The sequence below is a fragment of the Hyperolius riggenbachi genome, chromosome 4 (assembly GCF_040937935.1).
Source record: "Hyperolius riggenbachi isolate aHypRig1 chromosome 4, aHypRig1.pri, whole genome shotgun sequence".
Taxonomy (NCBI): Eukaryota; Metazoa; Chordata; class Amphibia; order Anura; family Hyperoliidae; genus Hyperolius; species Hyperolius riggenbachi.
Genome location: NC_090649.1, coordinates 42,702,096 through 42,718,488, shown reverse-complemented (window position 1 = coordinate 42,718,488; position 16,393 = coordinate 42,702,096). Strand labels below are relative to the sequence as shown.

The window sequence follows — 16,393 nt, the reverse complement described above, 5'->3', positions numbered from 1 at the left end:
TCTAAGACACACAAGTTAAAGCAGCCTTGGGACACTTGCGTGCCCAAAGGCCTTGCATGTCTTCTAGCAGTGCCAGTGACGTGCAGAATCTCTCCCTCTCCAGTACTCACCTATTAGGCTTCTTTTTAACTGTCTAGAAAAGCCTCGGAAATGCCAAGTCAGCAGCATCTGCTCATCTGGTGTTGTTTTACAACTTTTTGCCTTGTTGTCTTTGCACTCTACTCAGGGCCTTGCTCAAATTTGGAGCGTTCTCTCTAGGCCCTCATTCCTTCTACTTTTGTCCTGAGTTTTCTCACAGTAGATGTTGAGATGGTGTGTCAGCTTACCTACAACTTGCTTTCCCAGCACCTAGCAATTAAGAAAACATACTAAAAGTACAGAAAAAAAAGTAGTAACAAACTTAAGTCAAATGAAAGCAACCACTTTTTTTGCTTGCCGGGACTGAAAGGCTTTTTGGTTTGTAACTTTTGTTGGGAAGTACCTCATCTAAAAACAAGTTAAGGGAAAGAGCAACTTCCTTTTTTTCAATCCTCTCAGCTAAATCTCAGGCCGTGTGCAGAGTGCCCTCCTCATACTGCTATGTGAGCACCTTTGGAGTGCAAAGCCTAATACACACCATACCAATGCCTGTCAGATAGATGGGTCGAACAGATGATTTCCGGCAGGTCCGATCTGATTTCCGATCGTTTTTCTGATGGATTTGCATAGTAGTGATCGGAAATCCGAACGGAAATCCGATCGTGTCTGTCGGAAAGGATCTATCGGCCCATCTATCTGATGGGGAATTGCATGGTGTGCACCAGGCATACGAGAATGAGTATCTTTCAGGTGGTTGTTCCTTGTCAAGTGATTGATTGTAAGTCTCTCCTTGACAAAAGGACTGGAGTAAAGCCAACGGAAATCTGGGAAAAGCAGATAAGAAAAGTAGTATAGGAAAGATGAGTAAGATTGTAAGAAGGAGTGTTTTTCTCTTTCTTGGGGTGGTGAAGCACTTTTGCTGAAAAGTTGTTAAAAGAGGTTGTGTGAGTAAAAGTGAAGGGGAAAGCTGAGATGACATTTTCGTTTGTTAGCAAAGGGAGTGGGGAGTGGCATGTGAAAGAGGAAGTGATGGCCTGGTGATGGTTTGTAATCGTTTTGGAGGAGCTCTGCCTAGTAGAAAGTAAAAGGAGAAGCTTTGATCGCCCAACGTGGGGCTCGAACCCACGACCCTGAGATTAAGAGTCTCATGCTCTACCGACTGAGCTAGCCGGGCTTGCTTGCTTGAGCTGAAATGTGAAAAATTGCAAAATGGCGCCAGCCTCACCTTTGCCATCCGCACAGAAGAAGGCAATCTTGTATGGCCTGATTTGGCTGGCCACGTTTTTCAGCACCGAGCAACAGGGCAAGGCATTGGTGGTTCAGTGGTAGAATTCTCGCCTGCCATGCGGGAGGCCCGGGTTCGATTCCCGGCCAATGCAAATGCTAGGATTTTGGCACACCTCCACACTTTGCACTTCTCAAGCTTAAGACATCTCTGCAGGCCAGAAGCCATTTAAGGACATTTGCAAGAGTCACCGTGGCACTTGGCCACAGTGCTGGCTGACAGTCGAGAAGAGGGACCCTAGTACCCAGCAAACATGACTCTAAGACACACAAGTTAAAGCAGCCTTGGGGCACTTGCGTGCCCAAAGGCCTTGCATGTCTTCTAGCAGTGCCAGTGACGTGCAGCATCTCTCCCTCTCCAGTACTCACCTATTAGGCTTCTTTTTAACTGTCTAGAAAAGCCTCGGAAATGCCAAGTCAGCAGCATCTGCTCATCTGGTGTTGTTTTACAACTTTTTGCCTTGTTGTCTTTGCACTCTACTCAGGGCCTTGCTCAAATTTGGAGCGTTCTCTCTAGGCCCTCATTCATTCTACTTTTGTCCTGAGTTTTCTCACAGTAGATGTTGAGATGTTGTGTCAGCTTACCTACAACTTGCTTTCCCAGCACCTAGCAATTAAGAAAACATACTAAAAGTACAGAAAAAAAAGTAGTAACAAACTTAAGTCAAATGAAAGCAACCACTTTTTTTGCTTGCCGGGACTGAAAGGCTTTTTGGTTTGTAACTTTTGTTGGGAAGTACCTCATCTAAAAACAAGTTAAGGGAAAGAGCAACTTCCTTTTTTTCAATCCTCTCAGCTAAATCTCAGGCCGTGTGCAGAGTGCCCTCCTCATACTGCTATGTGAGCACCTTTGGAGTGCAAAGCCTAATACACACCATACCAATGCCTGTCAGATAGATGGGTCGAACAGATGATTTCCGGCAGGTCCGATCTGATTTCCGATCGTTTTTCTGATGGATTTGCATAGTAGTGATCGGAAATCCGAACGGAAATCCGATCGTGTCTGTCGGAAAGGATCTATCGGCCCATCTATCTGATGGGGAATTGCATGGTGTGCACCAGGCATACGAGAATGAGTATCTTTCAGGTGGTTGTTCCTCGTCAAGTGATTGATTGTAAGTCTCTCCTTGACAAAAGGACTGGAGTAAAGCCAACGGAAATCTGGGAAAAGCAGATAAGAAAAGTAGTATAGGAAAGATGAGTAAGATTGTAAGAAGGAGTGTTTTTCTCTTTCTTGGGGTGGTGAAGCACTTTTGCTGAAAAGTTGTTAAAAGAGGTTGTGTGAGTAAAAGTGAAGGGGAAAGCTGAGATGACATTTTCGTTTGTTAGCAAAGGGAGTGGGGAGTGGCATGTGAAAGAGGAAGTGATGGCCTGGTGATGGTTTGTAATCGTTTTGGAGGAGCTCTGCCTAGTAGAAAGTAAAAGGAGAAGCTTTGATCGCCCAACGTGGGGCTCGAACCCACGACCCTGAGATTAAGAGTCTCATGCTCTACCGACTGAGCTAGCCGGGCTTGCTTGCTTGAGCTGAAATGTCAAAAATTGCAAAATGGCGCCAGCCTCACCTTTGCCATCCGCACAGAAGAAGGCAATCTTGTATGGCCTGATTTGGCTGGCCACGTTTTTCAGCACCGAGCAACAGGGCAAGGCATTGGTGGTTCAGTGGTAGAATTCTCGCCTGCCACGCGGGAGGCCCGGGTTCGATTCCCGGCCAATGCAAATGCTAGGATTTTGGCACACCTCCACACTTTGCACTTCTCAAGCTTAAGACATCTCTGCAGGCCAGAAGCCATTTAAGGACATTTGCAAGAGTCACCGTGGCACTTGGCCACAGTGCTGGCTGACAGTCGAGAAGAGGGACCCTAGTACCCAGCAAACATGACTCTAAGACACACAAGTTAAAGCAGCCTTGGGACACTTGCGTGCCCAAAGGCCTTGCATGTCTTCTAGCAGTGCCAGTGACGTGCAGCATCTCTCCCTCTCCAGTACTCACCTATTAGGCTTCTTTTTAACTGTCTAGAAAAGCCTCGGAAATGCCAAGTCAGCAGCATCTGCTCATCTGGTGTTGTTTTACAACTTTTTGCCTTGTTGTCTTTGCACTCTACTCAGGGCCTTGCTCAAATTTGGAGCGTTCTCTCTAGGCCCTCATTCATTCTACTTTTGTCCTGAGTTTTCTCACAGTAGATGTTGAGATGTTGTGTCAGCTTACCTACAACTTGCTTTCCCAGCACCTAGCAATTAAGAAAACATACTAAAAGTACAGAAAAAAAAGTAGTAACAAACTTAAGTCAAATGAAAGCAACCACTTTTTTTGCTTGCCGGGACTGAAAGGCTTTTTGGTTTGTAACTTTTGTTGGGAAGTACCTCATCTAAAAACAAGTTAAGGGAAAGAGCAACTTCCTTTTTTTCAATCCTCTCAGCTAAATCTCAGGCCGTGTGCAGAGTGCCCTCCTCATACTGCTATGTGAGCACCTTTGGAGTGCAAAGCCTAATACACACCATACCAATGCCTGTCAGATAGATGGGTCGAACAGATGATTTCCGGCAGGTCCGATCTGATTTCCGATCGTTTTTCTGATGGATTTGCATAGTAGTGATCGGAAATCCGAACGGAAATCCGATCGTGTCTGTCGGAAAGGATCTATCGGCCCATCTATCTGATGGGGAATTGCATGGTGTGCACCAGGCATACGAGAATGAGTATCTTTCAGGTGGTTGTTCCTTGTCAAGTGATTGATTGTAAGTCTCTCCTTGACAAAAGGACTGGAGTAAAGCCAACGGAAATCTGGGAAAAGCAGATAAGAAAAGTAGTATAGGAAAGATGAGTAAGATTGTAAGAAGGAGTGTTTTTCTCTTTCTTGGGGTGGTGAAGCACTTTTGCTGAAAAGTTGTTAAAAGAGGTTGTGTGAGTAAAAGTGAAGGGGAAAGCTGAGATGACATTTTCGTTTGTTAGCAAAGGGAGTGGGGAGTGGCATGTGAAAGAGGAAGTGATGGCCTGGTGATGGTTTGTAATCGTTTTGGAGGAGCTCTGCCTAGTAGAAAGTAAAAGGAGAAGCTTTGATCGCCCAACGTGGGGCTCGAACCCACGACCCTGAGATTAAGAGTCTCATGCTCTACCGACTGAGCTAGCCGGGCTTGCTTGCTTGAGCTGAAATGTCAAAAATTGCAAAATGGCGCCAGCCTCACCTTTGCCATCCGCACAGAAGAAGGCAATCTTGTATGGCCTGATTTGGCTGGCCACGTTTTTTAGCACCGAGCAACAGGGCAAGGCATTGGTGGTTCAGTGGTAGAATTCTCGCCTGCCACGCGGGAGGCCCGGGTTCGATTCCTGGCCAATGCAAATGCTAGGATTTTGGCACACCTCCACACTTTGCACTTCTCAAGCTTAAGACATCTCTGCAGGCCAGAAGCCATTTAAGGACATTTGCAAGAGTCACCGTGGCACTTGGCCACAGTGCTGGCTGACAGTCGAGAAGAGGGACCCTAGTACCCAGCAAACATGACTCTAAGACACACAAGTTAAAGCAGCCTTGGGACACTTGCGTGCCCAAAGGCCTTGCATGTCTTCTAGCAGTGCCAGTGACGTGCAGCATCTCTCCCTCTCCAGTACTCACCTATTAGGCTTCTTTTTAACTGTCTAGAAAAGCCTCGGAAATGCCAAGTCAGCAGCATCTGCTCATCTGGTGTTGTTTTACAACTTTTTGCCTTGTTGTCTTTGCACTCTACTCAGGGCCTTGCTCAAATTTGGAGCGTTCTCTCTAGGCCCTCATTCATTCTACTTTTGTCCTGAGTTTTCTCACAGTAGATGTTGAGATGTTGTGTCAGCTTACCTACAACTTGCTTTCCCAGCACCTAGCAATTAAGAAAACATACTAAAAGTACAGAAAAAAAAAGTAGTAACAAACTTAAGTCAAATGAAAGCAACCACTTTTTTTGCTTGCCGGGACTGAAAGGCTTTTTGGTTTGTAACTTTTGTTGGGAAGTACCTCATCTAAAAACAAGTTAAGGGAAAGAGCAACTTCCTTTTTTTCAATCCTCTCAGCTAAATCTCAGGCCGTGTGCAGAGTGCCCTCCTCATACTGCTATGTGAGCACCTTTGGAGTGCAAAGCCTAATACACACCATACCAATGCCTGTCAGATAGATGGGTCGAACAGATGATTTCCGGCAGGTCCGATCTGATTTCCGATCGTTTTTCTGATGGATTTGCATAGTAGTGATCGGAAATCCGAACGGAAATCCGATCGTGTCTGTCGGAAAGGATCTATCGGCCCATCTATCTGATGGGGAATTGCATGGTGTGCACCAGGCATACGAGAATGAGTATCTTTCAGGTGGTTGTTCCTTGTCAAGTGATTGATTGTAAGTCTCTCCTTGACAAAAGGACTGGAGTAAAGCCAACGGAAATCTGGGAAAAGCAGATAAGAAAAGTAGTATAGGAAAGATGAGTAAGATTGTAAGAAGGAGTGTTTTTCTCTTTCTTGGGGTGGTGAAGCACTTTTGCTGAAAAGTTGTTAAAAGAGGTTGTGTGAGTAAAAGTGAAGGGGAAAGCTGAGATGACATTTTCGTTTGTTAGCAAAGGGAGTGGGGAGTGGCATGTGAAAGAGGAAGTGATGGCCTGGTGATGGTTTGTAATCGTTTTGGAGGAGCTCTGCCTAGTAGAAAGTAAAAGGAGAAGCTTTGATCGCCCAACGTGGGGCTCGAACCCACGACCCTGAGATTAAGAGTCTCATGCTCTACCGACTGAGCTAGCCGGGCTTGCTTGCTTGAGCTAAAATGTCAAAAATTGCAAAATGGCGCCAGCCTCACCTTTGCCATCCGCACAGAAGAAGGCAATCTTGTATGGCCTGATTTGGCTGGCCACGTTTTTCAGCACCGAGCAACAGGGCAAGGCATTGGTGGTTCAGTGGTAGAATTCTCGCCTGCCACGCGGGAGGCCTGGGTTCGATTCCCGGCCAATGCAAATGCTAGGATTTTGGCACACCTCCACACTTTGCACTTCTCAAGCTTAAGACATCTCTGCAGGCCAGAAGCCATTTAAGGACATTTGCAAGAGTCACCGTGGCACTTGGCCACAGTGCTGGCTGACAGTCGAGAAGAGGGACACTAGTACCCAGCAAACATGACTCTAAGACACACAAGTTAAAGCAGCCTTGGGACACTTGCGTGCCCAAAGGCCTTGCATGTCTTCTAGCAGTGCCAGTGACGTGCAGCATCTCTCCCTCTCCAGTACTCACCTATTAGGCTTCTTTTTAACTGTCTAGAAAAGCCTCGGAAATGCCAAGTCAGCAGCATCTGCTCATCTGGTGTTGTTTTACAACTTTTTGCCTTGTTGTCTTTGCACTCTACTCAGGGCCTTGCTCAAATTTGGAGCGTTCTCTCTAGGCCCTCATTCATTCTACTTTTGTCCTGAGTTTTCTCACAGTAGATGTTGAGATGTTGTGTCAGCTTACCTACAACTTGCTTTCCCAGCACCTAGCAATTAAGAAAACATACTAAAAGTACAGAAAAAAAAAGTAGTAACAAACTTAAGTCAAATGAAAGCAACCACTTTTTTTGCTTGCCGGGACTGAAAGGCTTTTTGGTTTGTAACTTTTGTTGGGAAGTACCTCATCTAAAAACAAGTTAAGGGAAAGAGCAACTTCCTTTTTTTCAATCCTCTCAGCTAAATCTCAGGCCGTGTGCAGAGTGCCCTCCTCATACTGCTATGTGAGCACCTTTGGAGTGCAAAGCCTAATACACACCATACCAATGCCTGTCAGATAGATGGGTCGAACAGATGATTTCCGGCAGGTCCGATCTGATTTCCGATCGTTTTTCTGATGGATTTGCATAGTAGTGATCGGAAATCCGAACGGAAATCCGATCGTGTCTGTCGGAAAGGATCTATCGGCCCATCTATCTGATGGGGAATTGCATGGTGTGCACCAGGCATACGAGAATGAGTATCTTTCAGGTGGTTGTTCCTTGTCAAGTGATTGATTGTAAGTCTCTCCTTGACAAAAGGACTGGAGTAAAGCCAACGGAAATCTGGGAAAAGCAGATAAGAAAAGTAGTATAGGAAAGATGAGTAAGATTGTAAGAAGGAGTGTTTTTCTCTTTCTTGGGGTGGTGAAGCACTTTTGCTGAAAAGTTGTTAAAAGAGGTTGTGTGAGTAAAAGTGAAGGGGAAAGCTGAGATGACATTTTCGTTTGTTAGCAAAGGGAGTGGGGAGTGGCATGTGAAAGAGGAAGTGATGGCCTGGTGATGGTTTGTAATCGTTTTGGAGGAGCTCTGCCTAGTAGAAAGTAAAAGGAGAAGCTTTGATCGCCCAACGTGGGGCTCGAACCCACGACCCTGAGATTAAGAGTCTCATGCTCTACCGACTGAGCTAGCCGGGCTTGCTTGCTTGAGCTAAAATGTCAAAAATTGCAAAATGGCGCCAGCCTCACCTTTGCCATCCGCACAGAAGAAGGCAATCTTGTATGGCCTGATTTGGCTGGCCACGTTTTTCAGCACCGAGCAACAGGGCAAGGCATTGGTGGTTCAGTGGTAGAATTCTCGCCTGCCACGCGGGAGGCCTGGGTTCGATTCCCGGCCAATGCAAATGCTAGGATTTTGGCACACCTCCACACTTTGCACTTCTCAAGCTTAAGACATCTCTGCAGGCCAGAAGCCATTTAAGGACATTTGCAAGAGTCACCGTGGCACTTGGCCACAGTGCTGGCTGACAGTCGAGAAGAGGGACACTAGTACCCAGCAAACATGACTCTAAGACACACAAGTTAAAGCAGCCTTGGGACACTTGCGTGCCCAAAGGCCTTGCATGTCTTCTAGCAGTGCCAGTGACGTGCAGCATCTCTCCCTCTCCAGTACTCACCTATTAGGCTTCTTTTTTTTTTTTTTTTTTTTTCCAATAAATTTTTATTGAATTTTATAACAGTACAGCTTATCGTTGAGAGTAATAACAGTTTAGATAACAATTGTAGATTTGAAACTACTGATAATTAGCATGTGGTATAACATTGTAACAGAATCTAATAATATAACAGAGTATGACAGTGGATTATTAAAGTAAGATAATAATGATTTAGTTGGAGAGATAACCTTTGATTGTTCTCAACCAGGGTCTGGGGTTGCTGAGGAACTAATGAGGGGTTTTAGTAGTTTGAGTAATGGTGTACGGTGAGAGGGAAAGGTGTGTCCTGACTGTCAGACCTTAGTAATGATAGTTTGTAGAGGGGGTTATTATTATTGGCTGCAGGGGCAAAGCCATCTACCTGCAGCTTGCTCTAAGGGAGGGAGGGGGCTTTAGATGGTTGATTGGCTCATAGTGGGCTTTGAAAGTGAGTAAGGAATTACTCGGTCGTTTGATAGAGCTGGTTGAGGATGATGAGGTGTCTTGGTGGTATACCAGGGAAGTAGGACTAGGTATACCCATGGGTAGACATGAGAAGGGGAAGGGAAGGGGAGGGGGAGGGAACCAGGGGAAGGGGTTTTAAACGACTGTATATAGTAACTAAAGTTCAAAAGAGAACAGAAACGAAAGAAATTTTTAGCAACATTAACAAGAGATGTCTGTTGGAAGTAGTCACCATGTATAAAATAACCTGGCCTCCTGTATTTCAGGTCTGTCTGTTGTAGTAGGCTTTAATGTTGTTTTGTTTTGCCTTTATAGGTTTGATAGGTCTAAATGAGATATTGTGTGAAGGGATTTGTTTGTATCTTGATTTTTCTTGAAGATGAGTTCAAGCTTTAAATTGTTGAGGGCAAGTGCCCTTATTTTTGGGAGGGGAGGGATTATGGGGGAGCCCCATTGTTGTAGGAGAGCTTGTCTGGTAGCACAGATTAAGTGGGAGATTGAGGTGCGGGAAGTTGCTGGGAATGAGTTAATTCCTATGTGGAGCAATGCAAGCTCAGGGGGGATTATAAATTCATATCCCAGAATTTGTTCTATTAATTTCCTTATTTTACCCCATAAAATTTGCGCTGGGGGGCACTCCCATAATATGTGTAAGAGAGAACCTGTGGATTTGCAGTTCCTCCAGCATAGGTTAGAGTTTTGGGGAGCAAATTTGGAGAGGGAGATTGGAGTTAAGTACCAATTCAGGGTGATTTTTTTGGAGAGTTTCCCAGTGTAGGATGTTGGAAGAGGTCTTAGTGATGGTGTAGTTGGCTTTAATTATTTGGTTGATGTCTATGTCATAACCTATTTCTTTTGACCAGTGAGATGCGTACTTTTGAAGGGGGTTGGGATTAGTGTGTATGAGGAAATCATACCAAAGTGAAATACCTTTTTTGAGCTGCAGGTCGGAGTGAAGATGAGCATGCAGTGATCTGGGCAGAGAGGGGATTGTGATCTGTTTCTTGGGGAAGAGGTGCGAGAGTTGGGCGTATTTAAAGAAGTCCTCTTTTGGGAGTTTATATTGGGACTCTAGTTTTGGAAATGATTTGATAGTATTATCTTCCAGCAGGTTGTTAATGAGATTGATGCCTGCTTTGGACCAAGTTTTGGTGGAGAGATTGGGGATATAGTACTGGAGTAAGGAGATTGGAATTTTTAGTTGGATGTGATCAGGATTAGGGGATTGGGTGGAGCAGACGGTTTTCCATACTTTTATGGTGGCGGTCATAGAGGGAAGTTGGGGTAAAGAATAGGGTAGGTTTAATGCGATTGCTGAGAGGAGGGCTCTGAGCTCCATTTTATGATGTTCTTGTTCTACTTTAACCCAGAGATTGTGTGAGGATGGGGACCACCATTGCTTAGAGGTTTCTAGTAGAGAAGCTTGATAGTATAGATAAATGTTGGGAAGGCCAAAGCCTCCGTCTTTTTTTGGTGTGTATAGAGTGTTAATAGCTATTCTATGTTTTTTCTTTTTCCAGAAGAAGGAGGCTAATAAGGATTGAATTTTATTAAAAAAGGATTTCGGGACCGGGATGTGTATTGTTCTGAAGATATAAAGAATTTTGGGTAGGATGATCATTTTAAAGGCATTTGCCCGTCCTACATGCGATAGTTCTGTTCTGGTGATTTTGGATATTTCATTTGAGGTCATGGAGATGAGTGGAAGGTAATTGGTTTTATAGAGGTCCTTTGTCTGGTTGGGTAGTGTGATTCCTAGGTAAGGTAAGTTATTTTTGGTCCATGGGAAGGGAAATTTTTCTGATAAGGTGCTAATTGTTTGAGTGTCAAGATGTTTCCCTAATAGCAGCGATTTTCCTTCGTTAATTTTGTAGTAAGAGGCTTGGGCAAATGTGTTGAGAGTGGAGATGATATGCTCTAATGAGTGGAGAGGGTCTGTTATTGTTAAAATAACGTCATCGGCAAATAGGCCGATTTTGTGGTTGTGACTTCCAACTTGTAATCCAGAAATGTCTGGGTTCGATCTAATGGCCTCCGCCAGGGTCTCCATTATTAATACAAATATAATGGGGGATAGAGGGCATCCCTGGCGGGTGCCATTGGATATGTTGAATGGCTGAGAGTTAAACCCCGCGTGGTTGACCGATGCAGAGGGGTTTTTGTATAATGCTAATATGGCAGAGGCAAAGGTACCGGTAATACCAAATGCGTTTAATGTGTGGTGTAGAAAGGACCAGTGCACCCTATCAAATGCCTTCTCTGCATCCAAAGTAAGATACAGAGAAGGCACTTGCTTGATTTCCGCCAGCCTCATTAGGTCGATCACCCTTCTTGTACCATCAAGAGTTTGGCGTCCCTTGACGAAACCTACTTGCTCTGGCCCTATAATTTCGGGGAGAATGTTAAATAGTCGGTTGGCCAAAATTTTGGCATATATTTTCGTGTCGGAATTTAGGAGGGAGATGGGTCTATAATTGGTTACACAGGTAGGGTCCTTCCCTGGTTTAGGGATAACCGAGATTGAGGCGGCTAGAAATTCTTTGGGTGTAGTGTTGGTGGTGATAATGTCGTTGAACATGCTGACCAGCCTGGGAGCCAAGACTTTGCGAAAGGAACGATAATATTCGTTTGTAAAACCGTCAGGGCCAGGGGCTTTATTGCTTTTGAGGTTTTTTATAACTGAGAAGACTTCTTCGAGGGAAATGGGGGTATTGAGATGGTTTAATTGAGAGTTTGAGATTTTGGGTAGGGAGAGAGGTTCTAAAAAGGCGTTGATTGTCTGTGTTGTGGGTTGGAGGGTTTTGGGATCGTTAGCTAGATTGTAGAGTGAACTATAGTAGTCGCTGAAAGCATCTGCAATTAGTTTAGGGTTGGTGATAAGTTTGCCAGAGGTGGGGTGCAGGATCGACTTAATGTTGCGATTAGCTCTTTTGTTTTTGATTTTTTGGGCTAATAATTTCCCTGCTTTATTGTTTTGGGAGTAAAAGAGGGATTTAGATTGGGTTATTGACCATTCATATTTAGTCAAGAGTAGTAATCTTAGCTCCTGTCTTAGGTTGAAAAGGGCTAATTGGATTGAGGTAGAAGGGTTGTTAATGTTTGCCTTTTCTTTTTCTTTAATTTGGAGTAAAAGGTCTTCAGTTTGTTTGTAAATATTTTGTTTATGTCTGGCTCCCAGCTTGATCAGTAAACCTCTCGTGTATGCTTTATGTGCATTCCAAACACTGGAGGGGTTAGTTTGATCAACTTCATTGAAGAGGAAAAATTCTGACAGTTGGTTTTGTAGGAGGTCACTATTAGCAGGATTGTTAATAAGAGAGTTATTAAGTTTCCAAGTCGTGTGCTTGATGTGACGATCAGGGATATCCAGGGATAGAAAAATGGGGGCATGATCAGACCAGGATATCGGACCTATTGAGCAGTTGGAGGCATATTGTAAAGTAAAGGAGTTGAGAAGAAAAAAGTCAATTCTACTGTAGGTTTTATGGACTAGGGAATAGAAGGTATAGTCCCGTTCATTGCTATGAAGAGCTCTCCATGGATCAAACAACTGTTCTTTGTGTGACCAATTGAGCAGCAGGGCTCTATTTAGGGTTTGGGCTCCCCTAGGCACACCAAACCTACGGCGCCCCCTAGGAGAACGTTGGCGGCGCGCTTTGCGCGCCGCGGCGAACAATGGGCGTGGCCACAGAATGCAGTGGGCGTGTCCATAACACAGTGGGTGTGGCCAATTAAAATATCCTAGTAAGAGTGCAGCCCAAAGTCAGTGGGGCCATGGTTTCTCCCCGGGTATGAGTAAAGTGACCTTAAAAAAGCAAGTAGGAAATGTCCCCCCCCCAAAAAAAAAAACCCCCACACATTAGCCAGTGTTCTCTCGCACAAAATAGTGGTAGGTATTAGAGTGTGAGCTCCCCTGAGAAAAGTCAGTAACATGACTGTTCTCTGCAAAGTGCTGCAGAAGATGCCAGTGCTATATAAATACATAATAATATGGTAGGACATTAGACTATGGGAGAATTAGATTGTAAGCTCCTCAGAGGATAGTCAGTGACATGACTACGTACTCCGTGAAGTACTGCAGAAGATGTAAGTACAATATAGTACAGTAGTATGGCAGCATGGTGGCGTAGTGGTTAGCACTCTCGCCTTGCAGCGCTGGGTTCCTGGTTCAAATCCTAGCAAGGTCAACATCTGCAAGGAGTTTGTATGTTCTCCCTTTGTCTGTGTGGGTTTCCTTAAGACACTCTGGTTTCCTCCCACATCCCAACAACATACGATACAGATAAGTATAATGTTAATTGGCTTCCCCTAAAAATTGGCCCTAGACTACGATACATACATACATAGACATATGACTATGGTAGGGATTAGATTGTGAGCCCCTCTGTGGGACAGTTATGTGACAAAACAATACATACTCTGTACAGCGCTGCGTAATATGTTGGCGCTATATAAATAATTAGTATAAGTACAGTAGCCAGGTCTATAGGTGTCCAAATGTAGACATACTATAGGTGTCCCCAGTATAGATATCCAGGTCTATAGGTATCCCCAGTTTAGGTAGTAGTCAGGGGCGTAACTAGAAATCACTGGGCCCCCTTGTGAGAATTTGGATGCCCCCCCCCTCCCCATAGGTGCCAAATAATCATAATGTGGCAGTGTTTCACCATAAAATAATCGCAATGTGTGCAGCATTTTAGCAGAGAATAATTGCAATGTGGACAACATTTCACCAGAAAATAATCACAATGTGGGCAACATTTCACCAGAAAATAATCGCAATGAGTGCAACATTTAAGCAAAGAATATTCGCAATGTGGGCAACATTTCACCAGAAAATAATCGTAATGTGGGCAACATTTCACCAGAAAATAATCGCAATGTGGGCAACATTTCACCAGAAAATAATCACAATGTGGGCAACATTTCAGCAAAGAATAATTGCAATGTGGGCAACATTTCAGCAGAGAATAATTGCAATGTGGGCAAGATTTCACCAGAAAATAATCACAACGTGGGCAGCATTTCAGCAGTAAATCACACAGTGGGCAGCATAACACCAGTGGCCTGGCTGAGCGGATAGTGGGCTGGCTGGGTAGCTGGGTGAGCAAGCAGTGGGCAGGCTGAGTAATTAATTCAAGTATTTGTATAGCGCCTTTCTCCTGTCGGACTCAAAGCACTTGCGAGGCAGCCACTAGTGCGCACTCAGTAGGCAGTAGCAATGTTAAGGAGACTTGCCCAAGAAACTCCTTACTGAATAGGTGCTGGCTTACTGAACAGGCAGAGCCGAGATTTGAACCCAGGTCTCCTGTGTCAGAGGCAGAGCCCTTAACCATTACACTATCCAGCCACTGCCTGGCTAAGCGAGCGGGCAGTGGGCTGGGTACCAGGCTGGGCGAGTGGGCAGGCTGGGTGGCTGGGCGAGTGGGCAGTGGGTTGGCTGGGTACCTGGCTGGGAAAGCGGGCAGTGGACTGGCTTGGTACCTGGCTGGGCGAGCGGGCAGTGGGCTGGCCGGGAAAGCGGGCAGTGGGCTGGCCGGGAAAGCGGGCAGTGGGCTGGCCGGGAAAGCGGGCAGTGGGCTGGCCGGGAAAGCGGGCAGTGGGCTGGCCGGGAAAGCGGGCAGTGGGCTGGCTGGGAAAGCGGGCAGTGGGCTGGCTGGGAAAGCGGGCAGTGGGCTGGCTGGGTACCTGGCTGGGCATGCGGGCTGGCTGGGTACCTGGCTGGGCAGCGGGCTGGCTGGGTACCTGGCTGGGCATGCGGGCTGGCTGGGTACCTGGCTGGGCATGCGGGCTGGCTGGGTATCTGGCTGGGCATGTGGGCTGGCTGGGCATGCGGGCTGGCTGGGTACCTGGCTGGGCATGCGGGCTGGCTGGGTACCTGGCTGGGCATGCGGGCTGGCTGGGTACCTGGCTGGGCATGCGGGCTGGCTGGGTACCTGGCTGGGCAGCGGGCTGGCTGGGTACCTGGCTGGGCATGCGGGCTGGCTGGGTACCTGGCTGGGCAGCGGGCTGGCTGGGTACCTGGCTGGGCAGCGGGCTGGCTGGGTACCTGGCTGGGCATGCGGGCTGGCTGGGTACCTGGCTGGGCATGCGGGCTGGCTGGGTACCTGGCTGGGCATGCGGGCTGGCTGGGTACCTGGCTGGGCATGCGGGCTGGCTGGGTACCTGGCTGGGCAGCGGGCTGGCTGGGTACCTGGCTGGGCAGCGGGCTGGCTGGGTACCTGGCTGGGCATGCGGGCTGGCTGGGTACCTGGCTGGGCATGCGGGCTGGCTGGGTATCTGGCTGGGCATGCGGGCTGGCTGGGTACCTGGCTGGGCAGCGGGCTGGCTGGGTACCTGGCTGGGCAGCGGGCTGGCTGGGTACCTGGCTGGGCAGCGGGCTGGCTGGGTACCTGGCTGGGCAGCGGGCTGGCTGGGTACCTGGCTGGGCATGCGGGCTGGCTGGGTACCTGGCTGGGCATGCGGGCTGGTTGGGTACCTGGCTGGGCATGCGGGCTGGCTGGGTACCTGGCTGGGCATGCGGGCTTGCTGGGTACCTGGCTGGGCAGCGGGCTGGCTGGGTACCTGGCTGGGCATGCGGGCTGGCTGGGTACCTGGCTGGGCATGCGGGCTGGCTGGGTACCTGGCTGGGCATGCGGGCTGGCTGGGTACCTGGCTGGGCATGTGGGCTGGCTGGGTACCTGGCTGGGCATGCGGGCTGGCTGGGTACCTGGCTGGGCATGCGGGCTGGCTGGGTACCTGGCTGGGCATGCGGGCTGGCTGGGTACCTGGCTGGGCATGCGGGCTGGCTGGGTACCTGGCTGGGCATGCGGGCTGGCTGGGTACCTGGCTGGGCAGTGGGCTGGCTGGGTACCTGGCTGGGCAGTGTGCTGGCTGGGTACCTACCTGGCTGGGCGAGCTGGCTCCTGGCTGGGAAGCTGGGCTGCAATTGCCAGCGCGTCCTTCACGCTTCTCCCGACTCGCTCCCGCCCTCCAGCAGAGTGGCAGACATGATCCTGAACTCTGCATGCTGCCTACTGGTCTAGTGACGTCACTAGACCAGGAGGCGGCATGCAGAGACCAGGATCATGTCCTGACTCCTGGCCGGCCGCTGCCACTGTGCTGGAGGGAGGGGGTGAGAGCTCCCCTCGTCATCTGTAGGTGCGCTCTCCGCCGCTCCCCCCGCACCCCCCCCCCCCCGCCCAAAAAAAAATAAAAAAAAATTTAAGTTTGCACTTTGCACTTCTCAAGCTTAAGACATCTCTGCAGGCCAGAAGCCATTTAAGGACATTTGCAAGAGTCACCGTGGCACTTGGCCACAGTGCTGGCTGACAGTCGAGAAGAGGGACCCTAGTACCCAGCAAACATGACTCTAAGACACACGAGTTAAAGCAGCCTTGGGACACTTGCGTGCCCAAAGGCCTTGCATGTCTTCTAGCAGTGCCAGTGACGTGCAGCATCTCTCCCTCTCCAGTACTCACCTATTAGGCTTCTTTTTAACTGTCTAGAAAAGCCTCGGAAATGCCAAGTCAGCAGCATCTGCTCATCTGGTGTTGTTTTACAACTTTTTGCCTTGTTGTCTTTGCACTCTACTCAGGGCCTTGCTCAAATTTGGAGCGTTCTCTCTAGGCCCTCATTCATTCTACTTTTGTCCTGAGTTTTCTCACAGTAGATGTTGAGATGTTGTGTCAGCTTACCTACAACTTGCTTTCCC

General features: G+C 47.6%; 9 non-coding genes across 9 annotated transcripts; 4 read left to right on the top strand and 5 right to left on the bottom strand.

The window, feature by feature from the left end:
• Positions 1-1,179: 1,179 nt before the first annotated feature.
• Positions 1,180-1,252, bottom strand: TRNAK-CUU (transfer RNA lysine (anticodon CUU)). The gene has a single exon. It is a non-coding gene; the product is annotated as a tRNA-Lys (tRNA).
• A 134-nt stretch (positions 1,253-1,386) lies between these two features.
• TRNAG-GCC (transfer RNA glycine (anticodon GCC)) lies at positions 1,387-1,457 on the top strand. The gene has a single exon. It is a non-coding gene; the product is annotated as a tRNA-Gly (tRNA).
• Positions 1,458-2,800: 1,343 nt separating this feature from the next.
• On the bottom strand, positions 2,801-2,873 carry TRNAK-CUU (transfer RNA lysine (anticodon CUU)). Its single transcript has one exon. It is a non-coding gene; the product is annotated as a tRNA-Lys (tRNA).
• Positions 2,874-3,007: 134 nt separating this feature from the next.
• TRNAG-GCC (transfer RNA glycine (anticodon GCC)) lies at positions 3,008-3,078 on the top strand. The gene has a single exon. It is a non-coding gene; the product is annotated as a tRNA-Gly (tRNA).
• Positions 3,079-4,421: 1,343 nt separating this feature from the next.
• TRNAK-CUU (transfer RNA lysine (anticodon CUU)) lies at positions 4,422-4,494 on the bottom strand. Its single transcript has one exon. It is a non-coding gene; the product is annotated as a tRNA-Lys (tRNA).
• A 1,549-nt stretch (positions 4,495-6,043) lies between these two features.
• On the bottom strand, positions 6,044-6,116 carry TRNAK-CUU (transfer RNA lysine (anticodon CUU)). Its single transcript has one exon. It is a non-coding gene; the product is annotated as a tRNA-Lys (tRNA).
• Positions 6,117-6,250: 134 nt separating this feature from the next.
• Positions 6,251-6,321, top strand: TRNAG-GCC (transfer RNA glycine (anticodon GCC)). Its single transcript has one exon. It is a non-coding gene; the product is annotated as a tRNA-Gly (tRNA).
• A 1,344-nt stretch (positions 6,322-7,665) lies between these two features.
• TRNAK-CUU (transfer RNA lysine (anticodon CUU)) lies at positions 7,666-7,738 on the bottom strand. Its single transcript has one exon. It is a non-coding gene; the product is annotated as a tRNA-Lys (tRNA).
• A 134-nt stretch (positions 7,739-7,872) lies between these two features.
• Positions 7,873-7,943, top strand: TRNAG-GCC (transfer RNA glycine (anticodon GCC)). Its single transcript has one exon. It is a non-coding gene; the product is annotated as a tRNA-Gly (tRNA).
• Positions 7,944-16,393: the final 8,450 nt, after the last annotated feature.